This window comes from Prionailurus viverrinus, chromosome F2, assembly GCF_022837055.1.
Source record: "Prionailurus viverrinus isolate Anna chromosome F2, UM_Priviv_1.0, whole genome shotgun sequence".
Taxonomy (NCBI): Eukaryota; Metazoa; Chordata; class Mammalia; order Carnivora; family Felidae; genus Prionailurus; species Prionailurus viverrinus.
Genome location: NC_062578.1, coordinates 37,899,401 through 37,912,302, shown reverse-complemented (window position 1 = coordinate 37,912,302; position 12,902 = coordinate 37,899,401). Strand labels below are relative to the sequence as shown.

General features: G+C 39.2%; 1 long non-coding RNA gene across 1 annotated transcript in view; it reads left to right on the top strand.

Annotated features, from left to right (window-relative positions):
* The window catches only part of LOC125156574 (uncharacterized), a 125,961-nt gene that overhangs the window by 99,161 nt on the left and 13,898 nt on the right, over positions 1-12,902 (top strand). Inside the window, exon 2 of the long non-coding RNA XR_007148677.1 lies at positions 12,771-12,806. This is a non-coding gene — a long non-coding RNA (uncharacterized LOC125156574). The remainder of the gene's footprint in view (positions 1-12,770; positions 12,807-12,902) is intronic.

Below are 12,902 nucleotides of genomic sequence, written 5' to 3'. Positions count from 1 at the left end.
GGGGAATACAAATACAAAGCCAGTAGAGGGTCGAATATAGGAATAGCCTGCATACTTAAATAAAATATATCTTAGAATATTAAAGAGGAAGAATCTGACCCTTTTACATGCCAAACAAAGCAAGTAAGAAAAGAAGCTCAGTTTAGAAATGTAATAAGCAACTGGGTGATAATCATTAGGCTCCAAAGAGCCAGCATAATTTTCTGAATGAAGACTAATAGTCTAGAATCTATCGGTGCAAATGGTATGTCACGCCAAGATGAAAAAAAATATTCTCTCAAGTGGCTCCCCTTTTATTGTTTTTCCTAATTGAGATATAATTGACATACAACAGTATATTAGCTTCAGATGTACAACATAATGGCTTGATATTGGAATATATTGCAAAATGATCACAATAAGTCTAGTTACCATCCATCACTACGTATAGTTACAAATTTTTTTTTTCTCGTGCCAAGATCATTTAAGATCTACTCTCTCAGCAGCACGTGAATCAACAAGGGCATTTTATTGGTAGAAGTCCGGGGATCTTACAACAAAGTAAGTTGGAAAATTTCAATAGAAAATAAGAAGAAAATTTAAACATATGTTCAGAATTTCAAGATAAATGTCTCAGGAAGTTGACAACTTTAAGGCACAATTTTTTTTTAAAAAATCCTAGAGCTTGACTATATTTCAACAGAAAAACAATGATAAAACCCCCACAAATATGTCTGCCTCTGCACACAAGTCAGGATGAAAATGTTAAAAGGAACTACGTTTGAGTTAGTGAGAAGAGAATTGAACTAGGAATCATGTGGTTAAGTTCTGGCGCTGGTTCTGCCACTTACAGCCTGGTTATATGTAACATAACGTCTATTCATCTGTATTCTTATCTGTGAATGGAAGTATCCATGCCTAACTCTTCTGCCCTCTTTTTTTTTTTTTTTTTTTGGAGGTAAGAGGTAAGGGTCATTTGAAGCACTCTGTGTAAAGATGCTTTGAAAAGAATTAGACAATTTAAAAATATAAGGTAATGTTACTATGTTTAGGATATTATTAAATATATGAAACAGGTTTTATGTAGCACAGAATAGGGGTGTGGTAACCTAATTAAGATTTCAAAACTAGGCTATACTAAAATTAAAGAATGATATCAAGCCAGAGGTTGCCTCTAAAACTTGATTTTGACTAAGTAGTTCGGAAATAAGTAAAAATCAGTGAGTGAATTTTGAATCATGAATAATTAGGTTTAGTCTCCATTTCCTTCCACACTTCTGTTTACACTGACTGCTTGCTGCTCTGAAACTGGTCCAAGAGAAAAAAAGTGAATTGGCTTGCTATGGGACTTCAAAAGGAGGTCAATTCCTCCCTTAGCATATTTCAGATTATTCTGGGAAAAGGCCATGCTGAGCTGTCGGAGCGAAAGTGTGGTTTCATCAGGTGCTACATTCCTAACACGGGTACACAGCAGGCTGCCCACTGGGATCTCTGGACAGCTTAGGAAGTGATGGGCACTGTCATTATTTCAATGAGATGGGTTTGCTAATTGGTGGCTCAATTTGCTCCCCTCCTAAAATCTACTCAGGAGTCTGGAACCACCTGACCCTTTGTTTGGGCTAGTCCTAGAGTCTACTTAGGAGGTGGGGTCGGCACTGGCTGAGACCTGCTCTCATAAGCACTCTAGGTGAGGGCTTTGGATGTACATACAGCCTTACTCAGTTTGATGGCCATTGGAATTGCATGTTTGGGAAAGGGTGAACTTTCTGTCTGCTGCAGACCCTATTGTTCTTCCACACAAAGAAGTCAATGATAAAGATTCTAGCATTTCTTTTAGGACTTCAGGGAGAAAATCTTATGAAACCCTCTGATTATGTCCCAGTTTAACGTATGAATTAGTGATAATTCTCTCTGATTCAGGAATATGAGCTTGGCTTACATTTCACAGTGGCCCATCTGATTCCCTTTGTAAGAAATTTAGTTATATTTCTCAATTTCTCCATGATGGCGTAATTGTTATTGAAATCCTAAACATCAGACTTCCTATCTCCTTTGGTCTGATTTCTTAATGAGTGGCTTGGCCACTGAACTTGGGTTTATTAAGAAATGACCTTGTTCCATGTTTATACCCAGCTTTGTGGAAGTTTAAACTATCTAAAATATGAAAATAACAAAACGAATGACAATAAAATTAGGAGAACACATAGTAAAGGGGACCACTCAAAAGTGCCAAGTTATTTGGATAAACTTCTTCCAAGAAAATTATGAAAGTATCTAACAATATTAAAGTCAAGTTAGTGGAAAAATTACTTTGTTTCCTGTGATGAGGAAACCTAGTACAACTGAGTGGAGGCATTTCCAGCACAGATTTATAACTAAATATTTATTTGTCTGTATTAGAACTCTTAATCTGATACAAGAGGACTGGAAAGGCTGAACTCCATAGTATGCCTTAACAACCAAAAAAATAAAATAAAATAAAACCAGTTGTCATTTATTTTAGGTCTATTAACAACACTAGAACTATTATTAAATTGGAGCAGATAACAAAGGGCTCAACATAGAAAAAGCATATAATGAACTTTTCTTGACTCATTTGTTGTTATCAATGCATTCAGAGCATATATATTTATATACTTACATACTTATAAGTATATATTTATATACATATATACATATATTTATATATTTATTTATATACACATATATACAAATATATATACATATATATTTGTATACTTACGTAAGTATATATTTATATACTTATTATGTATTTATCTACCTACCTACCTAGGTACCTACCTACTTACCTATCTATCTCTCTACCTATTGATCTATCTATAAAATATATGAAAGCCTGGAACCATAAATGGTTTTACAGTACAAATTTCTTTAGGGGAATGGCCTTTATTGAACAAAGTAGGCATTATTGTTCCAGAATAACTGTGGCAAACAAATGACTATATGTCCTATGACAATAAGGACTTAATTGGCTAAGTTAAGGGTAGAATGCTAGAAAGTAGAAATTTGAGCTTCGAACACAGATTTTGCCCAGTTATGCTTGGGTAATAGGTTGGACATTGAGGAAGCATCTCTTTTAGCACAGAGGGGTCAGTTATTTCATTTGTGATATCGAAATAGATTATTACTAGTTAAGACACCTTACATTTACTCTCAGAGCCCAGCTCTTTTCTTTCACATTAACCTTTTCTACATTTTTAAACTGCTGTTTTGAAAAGTGTGAGAAATTCTGCCCTAAATATAATAGTCACCCCAGTTCTCCCTCTTTGCACAGAGCAGTGCAGCATGGAGAACAAAATGTATAGTGTTTTCGCAGGCTGGACTAAATTTAGCCAAGAGAGGAACTGCTTTCTTCCCTCGAGTTAGAAGTCCAAAGTGATGGAAGCTCATTAGAAGCCCAGAACAAATAAAAAGGAAAGGATGGATAAACTGACCGGAAGGGGGTTGATACAATCCACTTTCCCCCAAACGTACTTTTTTTCTTCCATATTCTAGTCTCAAAAGTGGGGAAGGTGGTCTTTCTTTCTAAATATTATAATGTCTATCTCTTTAGAGTCCCTTTTGAATTCCCATTATGATTTTTTTTCACACTAGTTAGATAAAAGGCCTCCAAGAGGGCTTCAACTTAAAGGAGAACGTTTTGTTTGATGCATAAAGTATAATAATTGGCTATTCATAGAGTCATCCACATATTACCAGTGACCCATTTCCAGGAGAAATGTGAGGTGAAATAAATTTCATTATTTAGAAAATAAGAAAATTTTTAGCAAAAATAATTGAAAAGAACAGGGGAAATACAGGCTGTTTACCAGGGAAATGTCACTTCTCCACAGCCTAACTGATAAGCAGGACTTTTAAGACTTAACACTCTCACCATTTTCCCCATCAATATTGTGAAACTCCCCTCTCTTGCACTATCTGCCCACTGCATCCTTCCCAATCTGTTCTCCACACTCCTGAAGGATAGTTTCTATATCCCAGTGCTCATGAAAACCTGATTGAATCACATCCTTGTATAAAATCCACCAAGGCTCGTAGCAGAACATCTAAATGCCTCAGCCTGGTTTACAAGGTTCTTCATGATCTGGAACCTACTTCATTCTCCAGCCCCATCTCTCAGCACTGTCAGCCTCTGCTCTTTACAGAAGCTTTTCTGAATTATTTTCCTTACCTGAATCTTCCAGGCTTATTACTTTAATGTCTTGCAGATGCTTCTTCCACACCTGAAACACCAATGCTTCTCCCCAGTTTGCCTCCTTGACTCTTGTTCATCCCTCACCCCTGATAGGGTATGATGTCTCCTCACTGCTTCTGTAAGACCCTCTTCTCCCCATCCCCACAGTTTTTCCCATGCTCTGTTGTAAATATGTGTCTAGTTCCATCTCTTCCAATAAAATGTCATTTCTTCAAGAGCACGGTTGATAGATTTTCCATTTCCATGACTAATTTCTAAGCTTTCCTTGAGCGTAGTACTCACTGGTTGCTAAGTTCTGGACCCTGCAGTCAGAATGCCTCCAATGGGTTCAAATCCCATTGCTGCCACTTTTTAGCTGTGTGACCTTGCGCAGGTTATGTAGCCTCTCTGTGCCTCAGTGGCCTCATCTCTAAAATGGGGGAAATGTTTCTCACACAGCATTGTGAGAAATAATGGAATATGTAAACTGCTCAGAACATGCCTGATGCTTATATTAGTATTAGTTGTTACTCTAGCCTCTGCACTGCCAGTGTTTTACACACAGTAAATGATTCATACAACTTTGCTGCAAAAATCCATGGATAAAATATTAAATGAAATGTTTTCAATTATCCTTTTTTATTGTCTTGTGCTCCACCCTATTGTCAATAATTGACCCATTAGTTCAACAAGTATTTAGTTTGCTGTCTACTCTGATAGAACTGAGAATTATATTGAAATACCTACTTCATTTTGTAGAGGGCTTTGAAAAAAAAATGCACCTGTCAGAAAAATTATAGAATTGGGTAAAAACTCATTCTCCATCTAGAGTACTCATAATAATAGCCTCCAGTTAAGTTTAAACCGGTTGCTCTCTGGGGTCTTTGCAAAGATGAAGAAAATGATTACAACTTCTGATTTTTTTCTCATTTCCAATTTGTGTGAGCTTTTTAACTTCTTTCAGTCCCTCACCTAACTCGAATGCAATCAAGATCAAAGGCAGTTTCTTAAAGAAAAAAAAAAAAGAGTAAATCTGCTGTGAAGCTAGTTATTTCATAAAACTACATCTTTTGAAAAGCAAATTATATTAACAAAACTGACCAGTAAAAAAGATTCAAAACCCCACAAGAAGTGGCAGAAACTTCTATGAAATTAAACTTATTTGCAAAAAAATCCAATTAAAATCAACAATAGACATTAGCAAATGTCCTACTGCCCCATGCTGTACTTTTTAACCTTCTTTGAAAGGAATGGACCAAGCTAGCCTTTTCTAACTCTATTTCCTAAAGGTTTCCATAATCCTTTTTCCTGTTCTATATTTCCTTCAATCTTGGCCCTGTCTTGGGGAAGTAAATTCCAGATAACATTGGAGATGAATGATCTGTATTCTCCATGTGCTCAGAGGATGTGGAGACCTTTCTGGAAATCGTGAGAGAAGAACAGAGGGGTGAATGTGTCCAATCCTAATGATTTCTGTCTGTGCCTCTCTTCTCTCCTCCTGTACTCCTGGCCTCCATTTTATTCCACAAAGGCCAGATGTCCTCCTGTACCTGTGGTGGCAGTAAGGTAGCTCCTAAGTTGTCTATCTGGTTAATGAGATCCAGCATAGGTTCTGGACACAGGTAGAGAAGCCCATTATAGGAGAGGCAGGGGCAAACATTTTATTTTGAGCTCCACTGTGAACTCATGATGAAACCCTGGCATCGGGGCGCCTGGGTGGCTCAGTCAGTTGAGCGTCCGACTTCGGCTCAGGTCATGATCTCGCAGTCTGTGGGTTCGAGCCCCGCGTCGGGCTCTGTGCTGACAGCTCAGAGCCTGGAGCCTGTTTCAGATTCTGTGTCTCCCTCTTTCTCTGTCCCTCCCCTGTTCATGCTCTCTCTCTCTCTGTCTCAAAAATAAATAAATGTTAAAAAAAATTAAAAAAAAAAAGAAACCGTGGCATCCAGTTTCTACTGAATGAGCACCTGTCATATGCCAGCCATTGGGCTATGCTGACGGGTGTTCAGGGATGAAAGACACTGAAACTCTGGCCCTTTCACATACAGCTTTGGTGACTTTGGGTTGGTTGGTTCACTCTCCAAGTCTAAGTCTCCTCTTTTTAAAAAAGGAATGATGCACACTTGATAAAGTGGTTGTAAGGATTAATTGAATAAAATTTTAGTACATTCCCTTGTGCACTGTAAGTGCTTAAAAGTGACAGCCGTTATGTTTGATGATGATAATGAAGAGGAGGAGGGAGGGGTGGTGGTGGAGAAGGAGGAGGAGGAGGAGGAGGAAGAGGAAGAGGAGGAGGAGGAGGAGGAGGAGGAGGAGGAGGAGGAGGAGGAAGAAGATAGCAAGTCATCCTAGTGTCGAAAAAGCCTAATGTCTAGTGAGATTTAATGAATCCTGACAGAGTCTCTCAAATCTTATTATTGTGCCTAAAATTTAAAATCCAGTGCAAACTCTGATTAGTGTCTGTTTTTTTTTTTAAATTCCTAATTTTTGTAATGGGTCCAAGAGTAAGCTGTGAAAGAATCTGAGATGCCCCTTTAAAACATTTTTTTAATGTTTTTATTTATTTTTGAGACAGAGAGAGACAGAGCATAAGTGGGGGAGGGGCAGAGAGAGAGGGAGACACAGAATTGGAAGCAGGCTCCGGGCTCTGAGCTGTCAGCACGGAGCCCGCCACGGGGCTCAAACTCATGGACCGTGAGATCATGACCTGAGCCAAAGTCAGATGCTTGCTTAACCCACTGAGCCACCCAGGCGCCCCTGAGATGCACCTTTTAGAATGACAATTCTGGTTCCTACAAAAAAGCAATTGATGATCACGAAGAACAAACCTCTGTTGGTAAAGAGAATCCTGGGAGAAAAGGGGGGTCATGTCAGAGCAGACACAAAGCTACCTCCTCTGTTGCTTACCCCTAAGTGAAAGAGAAAGAAGGCTGAAGCTCTCAGAACGGAAGGCTGCTCCCACGGACAAGAGAGACTTCCATCCTGGGAGGAGAAAAGGCCCTTGAGAAGGCGCTGAGGCCTCTTCTCCTCACAATTAACATAAACTGAAGGACTGATAGGAAAGCCAAAAGCAATTACATTGTTTCCTTTCGGCAACATTTTTTATGTGCTGATTATATGCCAGGAAAAATGCTCAGAGTCTTAGAAGACACTGGCGAACAAGAGTCCTTGTTCTGACTCTTGAAGAGCTCTCCTAGTTCAGGGAGGGGCAGACAAACGAATGCATAAAAAATGAGTAATCACAAACTGGGGCAAGTGCAGGAAGGAAACAGTTTGCTTTATGTAGTGGAGGCTCCACGTACCCCACACCGTGACTCTCGGTTCCCTCTGACTCGCTGCAGCTGTGGGCGAGTGGCCAGTCCTGTTGAAGGCTTCCCTCCCCATGTCCCCTCGCCCCCCACCACCACCTGCACCCCCGCCGCTGCCGGGGCCTGGCTCTGCCTGGGAAGGTATGCAGATGAGGTCCCCAGTGCAATCTGCAATCAAAAGGGAACCTAGCTGGTGGATCAATGCCCCAGCCTCCCTTTCTTTAGAAGGGCAATTCTGGAATGAATTCGACACAACTTCTCAGAGCCCTCAGCCGTAAGAAGCCTCATTGCCCACAGATCACTCTTGGCTTCATCCTCCTCCTTGTTCTCATTCTGCCTTTTCCCTCATCACTACTTCCTGGAATCACTTCCCGAATAATCTACCTGCAGCCAGCCCTCGCCCAGGCTCTGCGTTCAGGGAACTTAAACTAAGGTCTATGGGAGAGAATGGAAATGTTACGGGAGGGGAACCCGGACCTGAAGGAACAGAGGTACCGATCACAAAAAGAGGTCTGGGCACAGCGTGCTGTGCACGCAGACCCTGAAGTGTGAAAGCACCTGGCGAGACTGAGGAGCAGAAAGCAGCTGAGGCAACTGGCAAGCAGAGCAAAGGAGATGGGGAGTGCCTGCAGACCGCATCTTATCAAGATGCCATTCTGGGAAAGGAGTCCACCACTGGCTAGGGTCCTGCTAACGGCAGTGGGTGACTCTGGAACTTGGAAAGACAAGCATCATGGGGCTTTATGCCAACCAGCACCATGATTATTCTAGCCCAGAGAACGTGTCATTCTTACAGATAAGGTATTTCGGTATATTCCACAGATATCTTCTCTGCCTTGCCAAGAACCTTTCTGTTACTTACTTAATGCTCTTGGCACTGCAAAAAATAAACCCAATTTCTTTTTGTGGATTATAGGACCACCTCAGACTTGGGTTTGAATCTCGGGTTGGCCATTTATGACCTTACGACCAGTCTTGAACAAGCTGCTTAAACTTTCTTCATTTCTTATTCATCTGATAAAAGAGCTGGGCTATACGTCACTACCTCACAGGGCGATGGTGGAGATTAGGTGAGCAAACATATGCATTAAGCACTTAACTCAGCATTTCACCCACAGTCATAGCTCAATAAGTGTTAATTTTTAGCAAAAAGACCAGCAATGTACCTTTCATAGAAACTTTATTAGAAAAAAAAATACTTCAAAGATTCAACTGAGAAGCTGCTTTGCTGTGTTCAAAGAGAAAAATCTAGGTGTCCTTTCAGGGTCACAGGGTCTTGAATATGTGCAAAGGGAGCTCTGGAACCACCTAGGTACCCCCATGAAGGAACATGTGAATTTCATATGAAAGTATAAATTGTTGAGTATTTTTAAGACCACGGTGCAAATATTAAGCCTTGAGCGTAATCACCATGCTTTCTGATGGGTAGCAAATAGTGAAATGTAGCAAAGCTCTCATTTATTAAACAACATTTTTGTGTAAATTTGATTAAAGCCTCATGGCATTGGAGTGTGGCTCCTTCTGGCTATACTTGTGCATTGTGAGAAGAGCTTCCTAGAGAAGGAGCTTCCTTCTGGAGATGAATGATCAATAAAAGCTGCCCACTGTGAAATCTTTAGTCAAGCACCTTGAATTCTGATTTTCCAACTTGCTAAAGTACACTCCAGTTGATGTTATATCCTGAACTAAATTTGAGTTACTGGTCTTAAGCATTTGATTTTTTTTTTTTATGGCTATGATGCATTGAGTAGGGTTAAGATAGCTCTTTGAAATATAAATTATTGAAATGAAAAAGCTTAAGTAAAACTATATGGATGAGCATTTCAGCCCTCCACAAATTCACTTGTCTTAAAAATCCATCATTCTTTTGAATGTCACATATTTTAAGCGTCCTATAAGGAAGCACTCTGGTGCTTGAGGAAGTTACAGTTGGAAAGGCTCTTTTTTCATGATTCATATACAAAGAGATCCTGCAACATTATTTGAGAATATTCACCAACTGCTGCTTTCAAAAAAGAAGTGTTCATAGACATCGTGTACGATTTGTGAATAACATGAAACATTAAAATTAGCATTTAAAACATTAGTATAGTAATCATATTCTTCGATATGATGTTTACAGTTTATTACTATTGTGTACAAAGTTGTTTGATTTTAAACTTGTACCAGGACATTATAAACAGTAAATCATTGGTTGCCTTAGAAGTATTTAGTCAGGACACATGAAGCAAAGTATGCTATTGCTATACAAATTTGGTCCCAATGTTTAGAGGGTTTTTTCCTTTAATTTTTTGATATTTATTTTATTTTATTTTTTGAAGGAGAGAGAGACAGAGCATGAGGAGGGGCGGAGCAGAGAGAGAGAGGGAGACACAGAATCCAAAGCAAGCCTCAGGCTCTGAACTGTCAGCTCGGAGCCCAACACGGGGCTCGAAACCACGAACTGTGAGATCATGACTCGAGCCGAAGTCGGACGCTTAACCGACTGAGCCACCCAGGCACCCTGAATGTTTAGAGGTTTTGTTGTGGTTGTTAACAGGAAGAATTGAAATTTCGATACTGGCTAAAAATGGTGATTTAACAGTGAATTAATGAAAGAATTCCTTTCCTAGAGTCAAATCAGTTACTGAGTAATAATCAGCTATTAAAATTATGTCATGGGTTACTAGGCCACAAACTCAATCAAATCTTTGCATAAATTCTGCCTTCGCCTTTTCATTCTTGTTTTCAGACTCAATAAATGTCAACTATCCAGGCAGAAGATTACAGAGTGCTTGACCCTCATTTCCTAGCTATAACTTCTGCATAAAGGCATTAGGAAAAACAAGATTTTATGTTTACTGATACTTACTGTGCAGCAGGCACTACGCTAAACTCTCAAATGAATAATCGTATTTAATTTTTTACAACATGCTAACGAGGAAGATATTCTTTTTAGCACCTCCATGTTAAAAAAGGGGGAACTGATGAGCAGAGCAGTAAAGGAGCATGCCAGATATGCAGAGCCCAGGTTTCTGCCTCCAAAGCCCAAAGCCTTAACTGCTGTGCTGTGCTTTGTCTACACCAAACTTTTCCTGGCCTTTTTCACTGTCCATAAAACCAATCCACTCGAGGAAAGACCAGGTACTGACGATTGGCCCCAGGAGGCTATCACCGACTCCTGACTGCAGCAAATCGAGCTCGTGAGTAGTACCTGTCTGTACCTACTTTGTATCCCTGCAACAGTGAATCCCATTTTGCCCCTTCTCTGCTCCCTGGACAATAGCCTCTTGACTATCCTCCTGAGTTCTCGTCAGTTGTTACTATTCACCCTTGCTGTTAGTGATTTTCTTGTTCAGCACATTTCTGCTACAGGTGAAATTCATTGGCTTAGATGGCAATAACAATAAAAATACCAATTAAATAATCGTATAGTGGTTTGGTTGCTATCAATAATAATTGAATAGCTGTGAGGAATGATGATGGCTACCATTTTTTGTTGAGCTGAATGCTAAATGCCTTATATGTATTATTAAACTACTAGCACTTAATACATTTTCATAACTTCTCCATGATCAGACTACCTGACCGAAAGCTCCTACAATCCTAACTCACTGGAAAGAAGGAGAGATTGGGAAATGGCTTGGAGAATTTGTAGGATGCGCCTAAATTCACACAGCCACCAAGTGGTGAAATTTGAACTTGAGTTCAAGTCCTGGTTCAAAGTCCATAGCTTTTTCCAAAATATAACAATTGGTGGAGCATGTGCAATTTTGGAAACATGACTGACTTACTTCCAGAGTCATTTAAATTGAGTCTTTGATATTGGACTCATTTTAATGTACCCTGGTAATATACTCTGAGGGGCACCTGGGTGGCTTGGTTGGTTGAGTGTCCGACTTTGGCTCAGGTCATGATTTCATGGTTTGTGAGTTTAAGCCCCACGTCGGGCTCTGGGCTGACAGCTCAGAGCCTGGAGCCTGTTTCAGATTCTGTGTCTCCCTCTCTCTCTCTCTCTCTCCACTCTCCCCAGCTTGTGCTCTGTCTCTCTGTCTCTGTCTCTCTCTCTCAAAAACAAATAAACATTTAAAAATATATATATACTCTGGTGTCTAAGATTGAGCTAAAGGTCAGAATCAGGAATGACTGGTCTGAAAACCCCAGACCTTATTTCCTGAAGCACCTCCCAAATTAAAGTGATGGTACCACACAGCTCATAGATTATGTAACAGCTAACCAAAACTTGCAACCTTACAGCTACGGCTTTTCCATTTTCAACACGTTTGAAAGTAGAATGAAATCCATTCCCAAATCAACACAGTCTCTTTTTGTCTGTCACAGATACAAACTAAAGAATTCATTCGTGAAAGAATTAAAGCCAGTCAATTTAACCAATATCTCAAAAAAAGTGAAATTATAATTCAAACTTACATCCTGCTCTTCTCTTTAATTTATGAGGAAAAGATTATAAAGGTGTCAAACATGAGTCAATTATAAAATAGACCTGAGGAAACAGAATTTCAACAGAAGAAAAATTGGGAAATTTCTTCTGCATCCAATCAACACTGGTCCAAAGAGCAGCAGAGAACATAAAAAAGATGGAGGCTGTGGGTCAAAGATTGACAGCTCGTTCATTGAGTTTTACAACTTTGTTGACATCTAGTAAACTAAACTTAGTTCTTAGGTTCCCCAGATGATGATGTATATTTTTTCCCTTTAATGTCCAGAAGGCACGGGATTTCATAGTATTTTTATTTTTAACAGTATCCATTTTTTGAGCAATCATTTAAAATACCTCAGAAAGTGTATACATTTCATTGTGTTACTTTGTAGGCTGTGTGTGTGTGTGTGTGTGTGTGTGTGTGTGTGTGTGTGTGTCTTTTTGAGGCATTTGCATAAAATAAAATGCACAGGTCTTAAAAGTAGAATTTAATAAGTTTTTTATAATTACGGGCACTGATGAAACTGTCACCAAAACAAGACAATGAAACAGTTCCATACAAACGAAAGTTCTTCATAGACCTTTCAAGTCAATGTCCCTCTCTTCCTAGAGGCAATCACTTCCAGATTTCTATTACCATAGATGACACTGCCTGCTCTGGGACGTCACATAAATGGAACCATATGATACATAGTCTCTCTCGTTTGTTTTAAATTTTGACTCAACATAATTATTTTGAGATTCTTCTATGTTCTTGTGTGCCTGTGTAGTTCATTCTTATCTAATGAGTAATATATCATTGTATGAATATACTACAATTTATTTTTTACATTTTCTTGCTGATGGGCATTTGCATTATTTTTCATTTTAGGGTCATTGTGAAAAAAAGCGTTTTGAAGACTATTGGGTAAGTTTTTGTTTCTTGGCTTGTTTTTCGTGGACATATGTTTTCATATCTTTTGGGTAAATCTTGTTCATATTTGTGCTAATCACTTATTACCTT